Source organism: Hemitrygon akajei, chromosome 11 (genome assembly GCF_048418815.1).
Source record: "Hemitrygon akajei chromosome 11, sHemAka1.3, whole genome shotgun sequence".
Lineage (NCBI taxonomy): Eukaryota > Metazoa > Chordata > Chondrichthyes > Myliobatiformes > Dasyatidae > Hemitrygon > Hemitrygon akajei.
This window is the reverse complement of record NC_133134.1, coordinates 150,780,797-150,797,172: the sequence shown is the minus strand read 5'-3', so window position 1 is coordinate 150,797,172 and position 16,376 is coordinate 150,780,797. Positions and strand designations below refer to the sequence as shown.

General features: G+C 43.0%; 1 protein-coding gene across 3 annotated transcripts in view; it reads right to left on the bottom strand.

Annotated features, from left to right (window-relative positions):
* The window catches only part of LOC140736124 (proto-oncogene tyrosine-protein kinase Src-like), a 215,255-nt gene that overhangs the window by 54,249 nt on the left and 144,630 nt on the right, over window positions 1-16,376 (bottom strand). The window lies entirely within an intron of this gene.

Sequence of the window (16,376 nt, the reverse complement as noted above, 5' to 3'; positions counted from 1 at the left end):
TTCTGTATGCCAACAAAACTATGATGCATGCAATCTCAGGCACATGTGCCATAGGTTCGCCACCCCTGCCCTAAGTGGCGCTTCTCTCCCCCCCGTACAATACCATTTATTGTAGTTACAGTATCTCTAAGTGTAGCATCCTTGCTATTAACTGGCTCAGATCAGATAATTAAGCACAGATCAGGGGTTAAGATTTGTAGTTACCTCTTCTGTACAGCTAAACATCACCGTCAATGACTCCTTAAACAACTGCACCAACTATGCATTTTGAATTAGTATTTCAAGTCAAAAATCTGAAAATAAACCTCAAGATCATTTCTTAGCATCTCAGTTTTGTCTCTGCAATTAACTCCTTTGGCGTAGATTTCTGTTTAGGGAGAACAATCAGAATGCATAGCCTGAACTTCATTTCAATTTAACAAGGAAAGTCATTAAAATGTATTGACCACAATCATTGATCCAATTTTCACCCATGTGACCAGACAGATGTGAGGCCAGACAATGCATGTTAAAGAGTTATTCATTTTAACATGGGAGGCATTATAAGTACATATTCATCAAAGGCCAATGCACTGTGGTCATCTTCTCCCTAGCCTGAGTGCAGATCAGTTGTCTCTGTACAGTCCAGAGATCAAATCAGGGCACTTTCTGGAACTTGTGGGTTGATGTCACAAGGGCAATACAGCTGAATTATTGAGCTTAAGGTGACAGGCATAGACTGATAAAAGGAAAGATGAACACACTAATTGGATATAACATACACAAAATGCAGGAGGAACTCAGCAATCAGGCAATTTCAATGGAGAGGAATAAACAGTTTACATTTCAGGCCATGATCCTTCATCAGGACTGGAAAGGAAGGGGAAGAAACCAGAATAAGGTGGGCGGAGGGGAGGGAGTACAGGATGGAAGGTGATAGGTGAGGAGAATGGTAGCTGCGTGGGGGAGGAGGGGATGAAGTGAGAAACTAGGAAAAGATAAATGACTGAGGAAAGAGGAATCTGAGAAGACAGGAGAGTGGACCATGAGAGAAAGGGAAGGAAGAGGAGAACCAGGGGGAGGTGATGGGCAGGTGAGGAGAAGGGGTAAAGAGTGGAGCCAGAATGGGGGAATGGAAAAAGAAAAAAAAAGGGGTGAGGTAAGAAGTTAGAGAGATCAATGTTCATGGCATTAGGTAGGCGGCTACCCAAGCGAAATATGAGGAGTTGCTCCCCCAATCGGAGAGTGGCCTTAGCATGGCAGAAAAGGAAGCCATGGACTGATATGTTGGAATAGGAATAGGGAACAGAATTAAAATGGTTGGACAACAGGAAATCCACCCTTCTGTAGACAGAGTGAAGGTGCTTGAAAAAGGGCCCCCGCCCCCCCCCAATCGACATCAGGTCTCACCAAAGTAGAGAAAACTACACCCCAGAACACTGGGTATAGCAGATGACCTCACCATTCTTGCAGGTGAAGTGTTGCCTCACCTGGAAACACTGACATTGATGACTGAAAAACAACTGCACAAAATAGCAATTCATAAAAATCTTCTGTTAATATTTGTACTCAAACAATTCGTAATTCGGAACACTGAGGCAACTGCAACCTGGATACCTGAGGGAGATTACGGGGAATGCATTTACTTAGTAAACATACATGGTCCTGGCCTTAAAAGAAAAACTGGATATAGTGCAGACCAGGAAATCTCAAAGATCTGAGGAGAGATTGGGATCACATATGGACTGCCCTTACAAATAATTAATGTTAGCGCAATGGACTTTATATATAGAGTAATAGGGGATCTTTGCAAAAGACTGTGATTGGGGGGGGGGGGGGGGCGGGGGGAAGGCAGGAAACTTGCTAGATATTTCCTTGCCTCATAGCCCTGAGAATGCTAAGCATAAACGCCTAATAAGTTTTCACCATGCAGCACTAACTTTAAGGAATCAAATATAGTAGGGCAGAGGACTGGTGAGAGGATTTTGAAACTATGACCATGAAAGCAAGAGTGTAACTCAGGAATGTTCAGAGAAGCACATAGTCCAGGTGCAGAAATGTTAGGGCATGTCAGCATTGCCTTAGCCAAACTGAAGCAAATTTATCAACTGACATGAATACAAGAGGAATTTCTAGGCAGCACCATTAAGTGAATGGGGATAAACTTTTCCTTCATACTAGGACAGAACTTGCATACAAATCAACTTTGCAGATGCTTTAAAACCCAAAGCATTCTTCAAGACACCAAGACATGAAATGCTAATTTTCAGGCTATTTTGCCTGGTAAGTGGAACTAATTTAGTTGAAAAATCAATATGCTGCATCAATGAGAACATCTTTCAGAAATCCAAGAAGCACATGGACTTGAAAATGCTTTCTTCAAAAGAAATGTGTTCTATAGCACAGACCAACCAAAATAACAGCAATTATTGATTTATAATGAAATGCGTGCTCACAAGCATTGCAATATTCTATATAACATACACACAAATATGTCAAATAAACTTGGTACCATGATTTTTCTCCATCAGCAAAGCCAAGCCTGATTCAAAAGTGTGCATGTGAACATTTTTTAAAAGGAAAATATAAAAGTAAATTTTGCGATATGAACTTTGTTCAAACATGCTGCTGCCCTAAAATACATGTCGATATTCATTTACCAAATACTGTTCTGTGAATCAGCTTTTTGACCGTTTTCTAATGTTTTTAGTAATTTTTGTGGTGTTGGTATGATCTCATACCTACCCAGCCTGCTGGCTCTAGGTCTGAATTCGAGTCACATTCAACCTGTTTCATTGTTAGTCGTGTATTGGTCTGAGCCAGTATCAATCAACAAGACTGTTAATGCATGGCACTCTCCCACTTTTATGAAAGTTTAGTTTACACCACCCCATTACCTTTTTGTTTTCCCTCCATTCTGGTGGCCCTCTCACATCTTCTCATCTCCTTTCTTACCATCATAGTCATAGAACAGTACAGCACAGAAATGGGCCCTTCAGCCCATCTGGTCCATGCTAAACCATTAATCTGCCTAGTTCCATCAACCAACACCTGGGCCATAGCCCCACAGACATCTCCCATCCATGTACCTATTCAGATTTCTCAAAAGTCGAAATCGACCCCGCATCCAACACTTGCCCTGTCAGCTCATTCCACATTCCCACCAGCCACTGAGTGAAGAGGTCCCCCTCATGTTCCCCTTAAACATTTCACCTTTGTCCCTTAACCCGTGACCTCCAGTTGTAGTCTCACCCAACCTCAGTGGAAAAACCCTGCTACTAGTTTCCTTATCTATACCTCTCATAACTGTGTATAGCTCTTACCAAATATTTCCTCCATCTTCTAGATTCCAGGGAATAAAGTCTTAACCTATTCAACCATTCCTTACAACTCAGATCCTCAAGACCCAGCAACATCCTCGTAATTCTTTTTCTGCACTCTTTCAATCTTTCCTGTAGGTAGGTGACCAAAACTGGTCCAAATTCTCCAAATTAGGCTGCACCAATGTCATATACAACTTCAACATAACATCCCATTTCCTGTATTCAACACATTGATTTATAAAGTCCAATATGCCAAAAGCTTTCTTTATGAAGCTATCTAACTATGGCACCTCTTTCAAGGAATTATTGATCTGTATTCCAAGATCCCTCTGTTCCTCAGTGCCTACTGCTCAACACACAAGACCTACCCTGACTGAACCTCCTGAAGTACAACACAATGTCTGCATTAAATTCCATCTGCCATTTCTCGGCCCATTTTCCCAGCTGGTCCAGATCCCACTCAAAGCTTTGATGGTATTCCTTGCAGCCACAATAGCCCCAGTCTTGGTGGCAACTTCAAATTTGCTGACCCAGTTTACCACATTATCACCCAGATCACTGACAATGGACCCAGCAGCTATCTCTTTGACTCACCGCTAGTCACAGTTCTCCAGTCAGAGAGACAACCATCTACTACCACTCTCTGGCTTCTCCCATGAAGCCAAAGTCTAACCCAATTTACAACCTCGCATTTAATGCCAAGTCACTGAACCTCCTTGAGCAAGCTCTCATGCAGGACCTTCTCAAAGGCCTTTCCAAAATCCATGTAGACTAGTGGTCGCCAACCTGTCAATTGCGATCGACTGGTCGATCTTTGAGACTTTCCCAGTAGATCCCCACCAAAAAAAGAAAAATAAATACACAAATACTGTTGAGAGATTGTTTCTGGGTTGCGGGGTTTTAGCTCTGTTCTTTCTGCCCAGTGCGCATGCGTGTAGCTCCCCTGCCACGCGCTGGTCCCCAACCACCAGGCCGCAAGTAAACAATATGAGTCAGCTGCACCTTTCCTCATTCCCTGCCACGCCCACTGTTGAGCTTGAATACACACGAGGTCATCAGTTGCCTAAACGCAGTGATACCCTCGCACCGGGGATCACTGGTTGGCCTCGTGTGGCCGGCGAGAAGTGCTGTTGCTGCCGACCTGGAGTACAGACAAATGGGCGCTGCCTCAAAACCTGTTTAGCACACTGAATGTTCGTGGGGTACCCAGTGTTAAAATATTCGCAGACGACCTAATTCGGGCTCAGGGTTTCGTAAGTATCAGAGCAGCTACTTTGCTGCGATCTACTGAAACAAACTTTTGTCGGCCAATAGATCCTACAAGGGGGGAAGGCACATATCCTGTCGTACTCCTCGGTTGGTCACTCTCTCCGGACTGCGACCGCCGTGGCTCTGGTATGGGGACCTCCGGCCCTTGTCCACTCACCCCACCCACGACCAGCCACACCTGGCCACGGCGTCTGGCGGTGGGAGGCTGGGGTTCGGGCCCAGAGGCTGTCTAATGAGGCAATGAAGCCCTCAAAACTGCTTCGGTACCTTGAGTCCAAGCACCCTGCACTTAAAGACAAACCCACTGAGTTCTGTGAGCAGAAAAAATATGAGCAAGCGGGCAGAAGCTAAATGCCGAGAGCCGCGGAATAAATTGCGGAATAGACTGGACATAAGGAACCTGCTTCGAGTATCGCTGTATTCCAGTCGTGTTTAACATTCCCCCCCCACCCCCGCCCCCCGTCCGCTGTTCCGCAAGAATATTATCAATATTAAACCGGTTCGTGGTGCAAAAAAAGGGTGGGTTCCTCTTGTGTTTATACATTATTTCCACTTCCGGGTTGTGGGGTTTTATTTCCGGTCTTTTCTGCCCCGGAGCGCATGCGTGTGACTAATCAATCTGGGGTCGATCTTGCCTTTCGCTAAAGCCGAGGTAGGAGATCTTGGGCTTAAAAAGGTTGGTGACCATTAATGTAGACAATATCCACTGCCTTGCTTTCATTAACTTTCCTGGTAACCTCCTAAGAACCTTCCAATAATATTCCCACTACTAATGTCAGGCACACCGACCCATACTTCCCTGGATTACTCTTAGAGACTTTTTTAAAAAAAAATCAGCTGTCCTCCAGCACCTCACTCATGGATAAATATGTTTTAAATATCTCTGCTATGGCTTCTGCAATTTCTGCACTACCCTCCCACAGGATCCAATGGCACCGCTTGCCAGACCCTGGTGATTTATCCACTCTAATTTGCCTCAGGACAGCAGACTGTATAGAGTCCATGACCCTGCTGTTGCATTGCCTCGCATTCACAGACTCTGTGTCTGAATCCCGAGTAAATACAGATGCAAAAAATCCTTGTAACATCTCCCCCATCTCTTCCAGCTCCACACATATCTTCTGGAGGGCCAATTTTTCCCTTGCTATCCTTTTGCTCTTAATATATCTGTAGAAGCCTTTAGAATTCTTCTTCACCTTCTCTGCTAGAGCAACCTCATGCCTTCTTTTAGCCCTCTGTAAGAACTCTCTTGCATTTTGTATGTGAGACAAGTACCTCACTTGTTCCTACCTGCTTATACCTGTTAAGCACCTTATCTTTTCTTGACCAGGGCCTCATTACCTCTTGAAAACTGGGCATTTTAACCCAAGGACTAGATCTATCTTTTTCCATAATTACCTTGAGATTAATAGCATTACGATCACTAGATGCAAGGTTTTCCCCTATACAAACTTTTGTCACCTGCCCCATCTCACCTCCTAATAAGAGATCCAATATCATGCACTCTCTTGTTGTGGACAGCTGTGCATCGAGCAATGAAACTTCCCTGAACACATTTGACAAACTCTTTCCTGTCCAGCCCTTATAGCCACACTTTGTATCTGACCCTTGGATCTTCTGTCCCCGTGACACATCAAACCTCGAAATGGATGGGTTGCAGCAGCAGCAGGAAACTAGGAGCATCACAAACAGTACGTTTATAAGACTTTCAGAAAGAAATTAAGGCACAAGACCAAGACCAATAAAGAATTTGTAAACGAATGTCTGTCAACGGTACTGGGGCTCCAACAGATGAGTTGCATCAGTTTTATTTTAATTCACAGTACCATGCAAAAGTCTTAGGTACATATATATAGCTAGGCTGCCCAAGAATCTTGCACACTGCAATCATTTTACGCATTGCACTGTACTTCTGCTGAAGAAAACATGACATATGTAAGTGATGACAAACCTGATTCTGATAATGGGTCTCTCTTGTGGGCTGAGAGTGGGAAGGGGGCAAAGAGAGGGAAATCATGGTTTGATAAAAGGGGAAGGGAGAGGGGAGGGAGCGGGAAGCACCAGAGAGTCATTCTGTGATGATCAATAAACCAATTGTTTGGAATCCAATGACTTTATCTAGTGTTTCAGGGAAGGGTGTGCCTGCACCCACACCACCCCTGGCACGCCTTCTCTGCCACCTGTCCATACCTCTCCTGCAGCACTCCACCCTCACTATTTCCAACATCCTTTGTTCCTGCCAGATTTACACTCTGTTCCACACTGATATAAGCAGTACTGTGCAAAAGACATAAACACCCTAGCTATATAGCATAGTGGTTAGCATGATGCTTTACCGTACCTGTGACCCAGGTTCAATTCCTACCACTGCCTGTAAGGAGTTTGTACGTTCTCCCTTTGACTGTGTGGATTTCCTCCGGATGCTCCGGTTTCCTCCCACAATCTAAGGATGCACCAGTTGGTAGGTTAATTGATCATTTAAATTGTCCCATGATTAGGTTAGGATTAAATCTGGGAGATTGCTGGGCTGCATGTTTCGAAGGGTCAGAAAGGCCAATTCCGTGCTGTATCTCAAATAAATAAATATGTGTCAAAGGCCTTTTCACAGTACTGTAATTTATTTATTTATATTCATTTATTTAGATACAGCGTGGAGTAGGCTTTTCCGGTCCTTCAAGCCATGCCAATCCCCAATTTAACCCTAGCCTAAACATGATCAATTCACCCCTAATCATGATCAATAGGTCTTTGGACTGTGGGAGGAAACTGGAGCACCAGGAGAAAATGCATGTGGACACAGGAGAGAACATTCTAACTCTTTACAGACTGTGGCGGGTATTGAACCTGGCTCGCCGGTACTGTAAAGCGTTTTGCTAACCACTACGCTACCATGCCGCCCGTCTGGCATTAGTATTCAGTAAGTGCCACTATGGAATAGTAGGACCTGGACACTTGCAAGAACTTTCGAACTACTGCACTAATGGACAAAAATTGCAAGTGAACGATTCATTTTTCACAGCATTTATGAACTATTGATGCTTGTCCTTTGACCGTGAATTGCTTTATCTACTGGAAATTCATTCCTCTGTAAATGGATCGCTCCTACTGATACAACACATCAATCACAGAGCCATTGCTGATTATAAGTAGCTCCAGACTGGGACTGAAATTTCAGAAACAAGGGTTGATTTTTAAAAATAAGACAAAAAAAAAGAAATGCTTTTATTTTCTACATACATCACCCTTAACAAAGCATCTCCTGGAGCATTTGCAGCTTAATAAATTAAATATTTAAAATCAATGACTCTAAAATCACTAAGCTAAAGATAGCAGTATTAGAAGGTATAGTCTAAAACAATGTGTATTGACAAAGCTTTTGAATGCTTGGGAAAAGAAGCACCAGGTTTGAGGAAATCCTGACAGTAGGAGCCATTTTAATGACGGAATTGAGGAGAGATGGAAAGACAGCAAATGCAAAAGCCCGGTGTGGGACAAATTGTCACAGGACAAGAGGAGGTGGCTTTTGGGACCATTCCCTTCGTGATTCCCTTGTCCATTCGTCCCTCCTGGCAGAACTGCTACACTCACTCTTCCACCTCCATTCGGGGGCCCAAACAGTCCTCCCAGGTGAGGCAACACTTCACCTGGCTCATCTGTTGCAGTCGTCTACTGTATCTGGTGCTCCCGATGCATTCTCCTCTACAGTGTACAGTGGGGGGCCACTTTGTCAAACACCTTTAACTACCCACAGCAAGCAGGATTTCCCAGTGGTCAACCATTTAGAATTCAATGTCCATTCGCTTTCTAACAAGGGGCTGTTATGATGAAGCCATGCTCAAGTTGGAGGAGCAACATATTATCTTCCGCCCGAGTAGCCTCCAACCTGATGCCACGCACATCGATTTGTCTAACTTCCAGTTCCCCCCGCCACTTCATCTCCACTCTGACTCCCTCTTCTCTCCTCCTCACCTACCTATTACTTCCCCCGGGACCACTCCTCCTTTCCTTTCTCCCATGGTCTACTCTCCTCTCCTATCAAATTCCTTCTTCTTCAGCCCATCACCCTTTCTGTCTATCTCTTCCCAGTTTATCACTTCATCCACCCCTCCCCCCACAACCTGGTTTCTCCTATCACCTTCTAGCACGCCACTCCTTTCCCTACCCCATCTTCTGAATCTGGCTTCTTCTCCTTTCCTTTCCAGTCCCGATGAAGGGCCTCGGCCCGAAACATCAACTGTTTATTCATTTCCGTAGACGTTTCCTGACCTGCTGAGTTCCTCCAGCATTTTGTATGTGCCCATCTAGATATCCAGCTTCTGCAGAGCCTCTTGTGTTTATAGCTTGAAGATGTTGCACACTTAAATAGGGCTGAGGGTATGAGGGGCTTTAAATCAAACCATTTATACTGGTAGCCAATGCAGGGCAACAGGGAAAGAAGAATGTGGGGCAAGGTACAGGTAACCAATGCTAACACACACTAAGAATTTAAAGATTAAAGATCTCAAGGATAAAGACAAACTTTACCTTTATTTGTTACATGTATATCGAAACAATGAAATGCATCATTTGCATCAAATCAAGTCCGTGAAGATTGTGCTAGGGACAACCGACAAGTGTCGCCACACTTCTGGTGTTGATATAGCATGCCCGCGACTCACAAACCCTACCTGTAACCATATGCCTTTGGAATATGCGAGGAAACCGGAGCATCCAGAGCAGTCACAGAGAGAACAGACGAACTCCGACCACAGAGCGGCGGGAATCAAAACCTGATCAGAAATCGCTGGCGCTGTAAAGCGACTGCACAAACCACTACGCTACCACGTCGTGCGCATTTTACCAAGAACTGAACAGTAGAGATGTTAGCAAAGAGAACGTGAACTGAATCAAGAACTAGTGAGTCAGGGTAAAGGACTGACTGGAACTGAAACATGACAGAGGGACGCAACATTCTGGAAATGAAAATGTGGTATGGCGATGAAGCTTGGTATTGAAGTTTGTTAGTAATTTGGTTCAGCTTGAGTGACTGTTGGAGTCTATAAAATCACTGGCAGGACAATAAAATCCTGAATTTAGACTTCCCAGTGGCCAAGTAGAGGAAATTTAAAACGATTAATGGCTTGCCATTGAGCAGGTCGTTATGCAACAAATGATTCACGACTATCAGCAGCATCCTGGAGATGTGAAGGTGGGAATGGAGCCTCTATGAATTAGTGATCCCTTTAAGTAACACAGACAGAGATGTGGGGGGTGGGGAGGGTGCTTTATGGCTGTGGATTTTACCATGGGATTGGGAAAGGCCGAACTAGGCAGGACTGTTGCCGAATTAACCATGCAATAAGGTTGACATTAACTCTGCGCTTTTCCAGGGTGTACAGCAAGGCCTGAGCTACCGTACATGTCCTTTTGCTTAATATCACAAGTCAGGCTGTCAATCTGCACATGTCGTCTGTACTGCAATTTGGAGACAGTTCGCTACCTGGAGCACTGACCAAAATGCCCAAGTTCTCAGTCATTATTCTGTGAAACAGTCAACAGTGCACCAGGTTGGATGGAGGGCTCTTGTTGCTTGATTCTGTCTGATGCAAGGATGGTTGCAAAAGTGCCTTTGACAACTGACTGGCTTTGTCCAGATGCAAACAGGAAAACTCCAAAAACTCAGAATTTACATGAGGAAATCTCTACATTCCTAGGATTCTTTGTTTGCCCAACAGGCTATCAATTTTTCTCAGGGTGAAAACATATTCTCCATGTTTATTCCTGAAATGTAGCGTTCAACACAGGAATGAAAATCTATAATTTATTTTAGCAGCAAATAACACTTCGGTGTTATATTCAAATAACAATTTTCTGGCATTGTTGATGCCTGACACAATGAGGGTAGTTTGTGGTATTTAATAGACTTTCAGAATTGACCTGTGTCTGTTTTATTTGGCCTTGAGAGCAAGGGAACAAACCATTTTTATCCATTCAGTGACCTACTTTTCATACTATTCTGCCTCTAGCCAATAGGGGTTTCTCATGAGCACTCAGTCTATAATAAAGATGTCTAAACCAAGTTGAAAGTTCAAAGTAAATTTATTATCAAACCATGTAAATGTCGCCATATACAACACTGAGGTTCATTTTCTTGCAGGCATACTCAATAAATCTATAATGGAATATGAGATTAATAGAAACTAAGCTGGCAACAAGAATAGTTTCTTTTTTAAACCTTCAGATTACAGATGTACAGAGGTTCCCAACCTTTATTACGCCATGGACCAATACCATTAAACAAGGGGCCTGAGGACCCCAGGTGGGGAACCCCGGAATATATAAGACTTTTTATGAAATGAATCCTTCCAACCATTTCCAAGATTGCAGGTTTTTATTCGGTGATGGATATTTAAAAAGCTATAGCACGGCTGCAAACTAAATGCTTGGCTTATTTCTAAATTGCTAAATTTGACTAATCAATCATTGTTCAACCAATAATGTTAATTCAAAACACTATTCAGATTTAACTTAAAATACTTACAGTGCCATAGTGAAATCAATGCAATGAGGTTCCCAGAATGCTTTCACCAACTTGGCAGTGAACTAGACCTTGAATCTATTATTTTGCAGTTACATCACCAACCCAAATATTGTCTAGGACTTGATAACATCAGAAGCCATTCCACTTGGTTACTAGCAAGAGAAAATCTTCAGATGCTGGAGATCCAAGCAACACCCACAAAATGCTGGAGGAACTCAGCAGGCCAGGCAGCATCAATAGAAAAGAGTACAGTCGAGGTTTTGGGCTAAGACACTTCGGCAGGACTGGAGTTAAAAAAAAAACTGAGGAGTAGATTTAAAAGGTGGGGAGAGGGCAGAGAGAAACACAGGGTGATAGGTGAAACCTGAAGGGGAGAGATGAAGTAAAGAGCCGGGACGTTGATTGGTGAAGGAGGTACAGGGCTGGAGAATGGAGAAGGGAGAGTCTGACAGAAGAGGAGAGACGGCCATGGAAGAAAGAAAAGTGGGGGAGGAGCACCAGAGGGAAGCAATGAGCAAGGGGCTAAGATGAGGAAGGAAAAAGGGATGGGGAATGGTTGGGGGGGCTGGTGGGGAGCATTACCAGAAGTTCAAGAAATCAATGTTTATGCCATCAGGTTGGAGGCTACCCGATAGAATATAAGATGTGTTTCCTCCAACTTAAGTGTGGCCTCATCACTACAGTGGAGGAGGTCATGGATGGACATATTGGAATGGGAATGGGAAATGGAATTAAAATGGGTGGCCACTGGGAGATCCGGCTTTTTCCATAGATACTGCCTGGTCTTCTGAGATCCTTCAGCACCTTGTGCTTGCCATTTGGTTACTATGTACTTCCTAGTGACTGTATTTCTGCTGAGGGACAAGCCCACATTTGTATGGCCTGTAATTAAGTCTCTACTTCACCACATGCATTTTATCCTCATCCAGTCACCCAGTGAACTCTTAGTCATTTCGAAAAGCTGTAGCCAACAGAACGTTTCAAGTTCTGTTGTCTCACACGTACTTTCTTTTAGTCTGCTGCTTTGTAAATTGTCACGAAAGCTCACGAGATGGGAGCACTACACATGTCAAAATGGAGAAGATTTGCCTGCTACTGTCAACAGACCCTGTGAAATATTGTTCTTTTCATCACCGTACTAAACGACAGGAGCTCACATCTGCCCTCTGCGCAGAAACAATGAAGCAGAAGTAACGCAGGAGTGAGAAGCTGTCAAGCTGCAGCCCAAGGGCACCGCTTTCCACATCCTACGCTCTTACACACCAGTCAGAGCTCAAGAATAAAGATCTTTGGTGAAGGCAAGATGCATTTCAGCTTGCTTTAACTGAGAATGCTTACTCAAGTGCTTAAAAGTTAAAAGCGATCTGAATCAGGCTCGTCAGACTTTGTGTAAGTAACAAGAGAATCACCTTCTTCATCAACAGCAACCTCCCCCCCCCCCCAACTCCACCCACAATAAAAGACTAACAAATGAATTTACTTTCTGACCCTAACTTTCATGGTCCATCATTTCATTCTGGGTGTTTTTCAGGTTCAAGTGCTTTTAGCCAAAACCATTCTTCTTTAGCAAGATCAAACGGGTTCTTGAGGATACAGTGTTAGAGAAAAAGGCTGTCAAATCAGTGGCGTTTAAAGAAAGAGAACATAGCTATCTCATTCACTTCCTCAAGCTCTGAAATCAACAAGTGTATCACCTCAGGGCCATGCTTGGGCTTTGATTATTTTGAATATCGAGGTCATCATTGACTATTTGGTCACTAGCACAGCGAGAATATTAAAATTACTGCTGGTTTTTAGCCTAGTCTGCATAAGCAGCAGCTCAGTTTAACACGTACATCAAAACATACAATGGAATGCGTTCTTTGCGTCAAATCAGATCAGCAACAAATGAGCTGGTGACAGCCCTCAAGTGCCACTACACTTCCAGCCCAAACATAACATCATGGGACAACGTACAATGACCAATTAACCTACCAACCGGTACGTCTTTGACCTGTGGGAGGAAACGGAGCACCTATAGGAAACCCACGCGGTCACGGGGAAAACATACAACTCCTTACAGACAACAATGGGAATTGAAACCAGGTTGCTGGTACTGTAAGGCGTTGCGCTAACCGCTACGCTACTGTGGTGCCCCTGAAAAACCCTCCATGGCTGGGAAAATCGGTGCAAAATAATCATGATATGAGTATTTCCTTAATGAGCTTCCACTACCTAAAAAGATTTGTCCTTTCATTTCCTTAATAACTCAATCTCTTCTAAATGCAGAAGAATGCAACAATCTCAGCAGCAGGGTAGATTTCAATGATTTTGGCTAAGTCCAGAGAAGATATTCTTGGATTGTACACCCAGCGTAAGGCTGCTACTCCTAGGTACATTAATATGCCATTATGGTGCATAATTGATTGTGAATGTTGTGTATTTAATATTCCAGTAGTATTTGAGTAATAGTGTTTGATTTAGAATTCTTGTTGTTTACATAATGCATTGCAGGTCATCTATAACAGTATGTAAATGGTATATGCCAACACGCCGCCACATGACATGTACACACCTCACTTAAAGTACAAAACGAAGAGTCCTGACGAAGGGTCTCGGCCCGAAACGTCGACAGCGCTTCTCCCTATAGATGCTGCCTGGCCTGCTGTGTTCTACCAGCATTTTGTGTGTGTTGTTGTTTGAATTTCCAGCATCTGCAGATTTCCTCGTGTTTGTGACTTGCATTCCAGACTCTCCATGTTTTTCTTTTAAATTAGTTTTTTTGTTTTGGATTTACAAAACACAACAGTGATGACAAGGTATTTTTAATGTGATCCCAAGATGACTATCTACCTGCTGAAGTGTAGCGAGACATTCGAGCTTTAAAAAGCGCAGTGAGAAACAGTCAAGTTTTAAAAAAACTCAGCTCATTTTCTTTCCATTAGAGCAGCATGTTTTCTTTGTGAAAAGGAAAGACGATCGAGTAAAAAAAATAGCAAGAAAACAGAAGAATTCCTGGGTTCATAAACAGTATCTGGTGATGTTCATTTAAAAATGGGGCAGAAGTGGCTGGCTGCATCGGAAAGATTGATATATTTGATTACAAAAAAGATAGCTGGAATATATATGGAATAGATTGAGCAGTATTTTAATGCAAGTGGAATAGCAGATGAGAAACAAGTACCAGTTTGGCTGAGTGCATTGGGTGGAAAACCATGCAGTTTGCTTAGCAGTTTGACTGCTCCACCCAAACCAGCCAAAATGAGCTTGGTGAAAATAAATACAATCATGAAAGTAATGCAGGAACACTTAGAACTGAAACCATTGTTGATTGCAGGACACTTCAGGTTTTACAAGTGGAACCAGAAGAAAGAGGGGTCAATTTCAGCCTATGTCACTGAGTTGAAGAGATTGGCTGAGCATTGTCAGTTCAGTGATGGGCTTCCTTGTGCACGGGGAAATTGTTTAGTTTGTGGAATCTTCCAAGAAAGCATTCAAAAACAACTCCTAACTGAAGCCCAATTTACATTTCAAAGAGCAGTTGAAGTTCATATACCAATGGAAACAGCAGACACAGATGCAATTGCCTTGCAGTCAGAAATTAAAGTGAGCGTGAACAAAATTGCAATGTCTAAACAGAACCTGCCTGGTCGAACAAACTGTACTACCGTTATGGCAGGGGTTTACATATACCGGACCAATGCAGATTTAAAGGTGAAACTTGGAGAAAATGCAACCAAGTACGACACATACAAAGCATATGTCAGGCAGATAAAAATAAACGGGTTGCACAGGGAAGAGAAAAAGATAAAAAGTCAAGTTGCAGTTTCAAAAAGAGCACTAATCTGCATGCTGTTGATGAAAAATCTGATCGTGGTGTGTGATGCTGAAATGAATAGCCTTGAGATTTACAGTGTGAAAACTAACAAGACACAAGCAATATGGCTTATACCAGAAGTAAACACAAATTAATTAAAATTGAATTGGCCACTGGCTCGGCTGTATCAGTTATTCCACAAAGTGCGTTTGAATGATTTCAAAGATACTAAACTGAAGCTTGCAGGTATCCAACTAAGAACTTACACTGGAGAGAAGCTAACTCCTGTGGGAGTGACATCTGTAACAGTGAACTATAACAAGACACATTGGGCTTGTATGTGGTAAAAACAGGAGGACCAGCACTGTGCGGACATGATTGGCTGAGACAACTGCATCTTGACTGAAGATCTATCCACTATTTTTATCCCACTTCCCTTGTAAAAGTCAACTGGAAGCAAATTAAGAAAAGTACTGGATGATGCCACAACTGTGTCCATGCTGTACACCATGAGCCACTGCGCAACAGAGGGCACAGGTGTTGGTGCCAGCCTCTGTACCTCTGTTTGGAAAGCATATTGTACCAAGGAAGGACTATGCTGCTCTGATGAACTGTGAAAGTGATGAAAATAGTGATCTGACTACAATAGTTTTTGTAGGCAACATATCTGAGAAAGCTTCTGATATGGTAACCATGCATTTACCCGTGAAATGTGGCTCGGTTTTAAGCTGGAAGAGAGTTCAAGGAGCAAGCATTCAGCATTTGGGAGTATAATGAACCAGAATTGACTCTGCGTGCATTAAGGTTATTGCATGAACTTCATGTAGGAGACAAAAAGCTGCTTGTAAAAGTAGATGCAAAGACCAAAGCCCAGCTGCATGAATGGAAGGCCAAAAATAAAGGAATCAAATGGAGATCCAAACACAAGATTCATCAGATGATGTTGTGCATGAGGAAACCAAGAGGAGAAATCAGATTGTAAGGGGAGCAACAGAAGGAATAATAAGAGAATACTCCAGTGGACTAAATGCAACTTCCTAAGATGAAGATGTGCATCCTAGAAAAAAGAAAAAGGAAAAGAAGGATAAAGAGAAAGAGAAAGAAACTGGGACCGGGAGAGAAGCAAGAATCAAAGTAGATCCAGAGAGAAAAGCATAGAAAAGGAAAGAAAGGTGTCTGGAGCTGAAAGAATCGCTTCTTTCAGTCTCAAAGTCAACTCCTACAACCACCACGGAGGAGGCTCCAATACCCGAGACTGTTTTTAGAGCCACAAGTTACCTGCCAAGCAGAGTGACCTCCCTTGTCAAGGAAGACACTATGCCTCAAGAGCAAGAAATCCTCTACAGCAATTAAATCTTTAGAGCCTAAATGGGATGATTTAAAATGTACTATGCTGTGGATATCTATATAATAGTTGTATTACATAGTATACCGTGTATATAAAGTACACTGCAGATGCTGTGGTCAAATCAACATGTTTCAACAGATG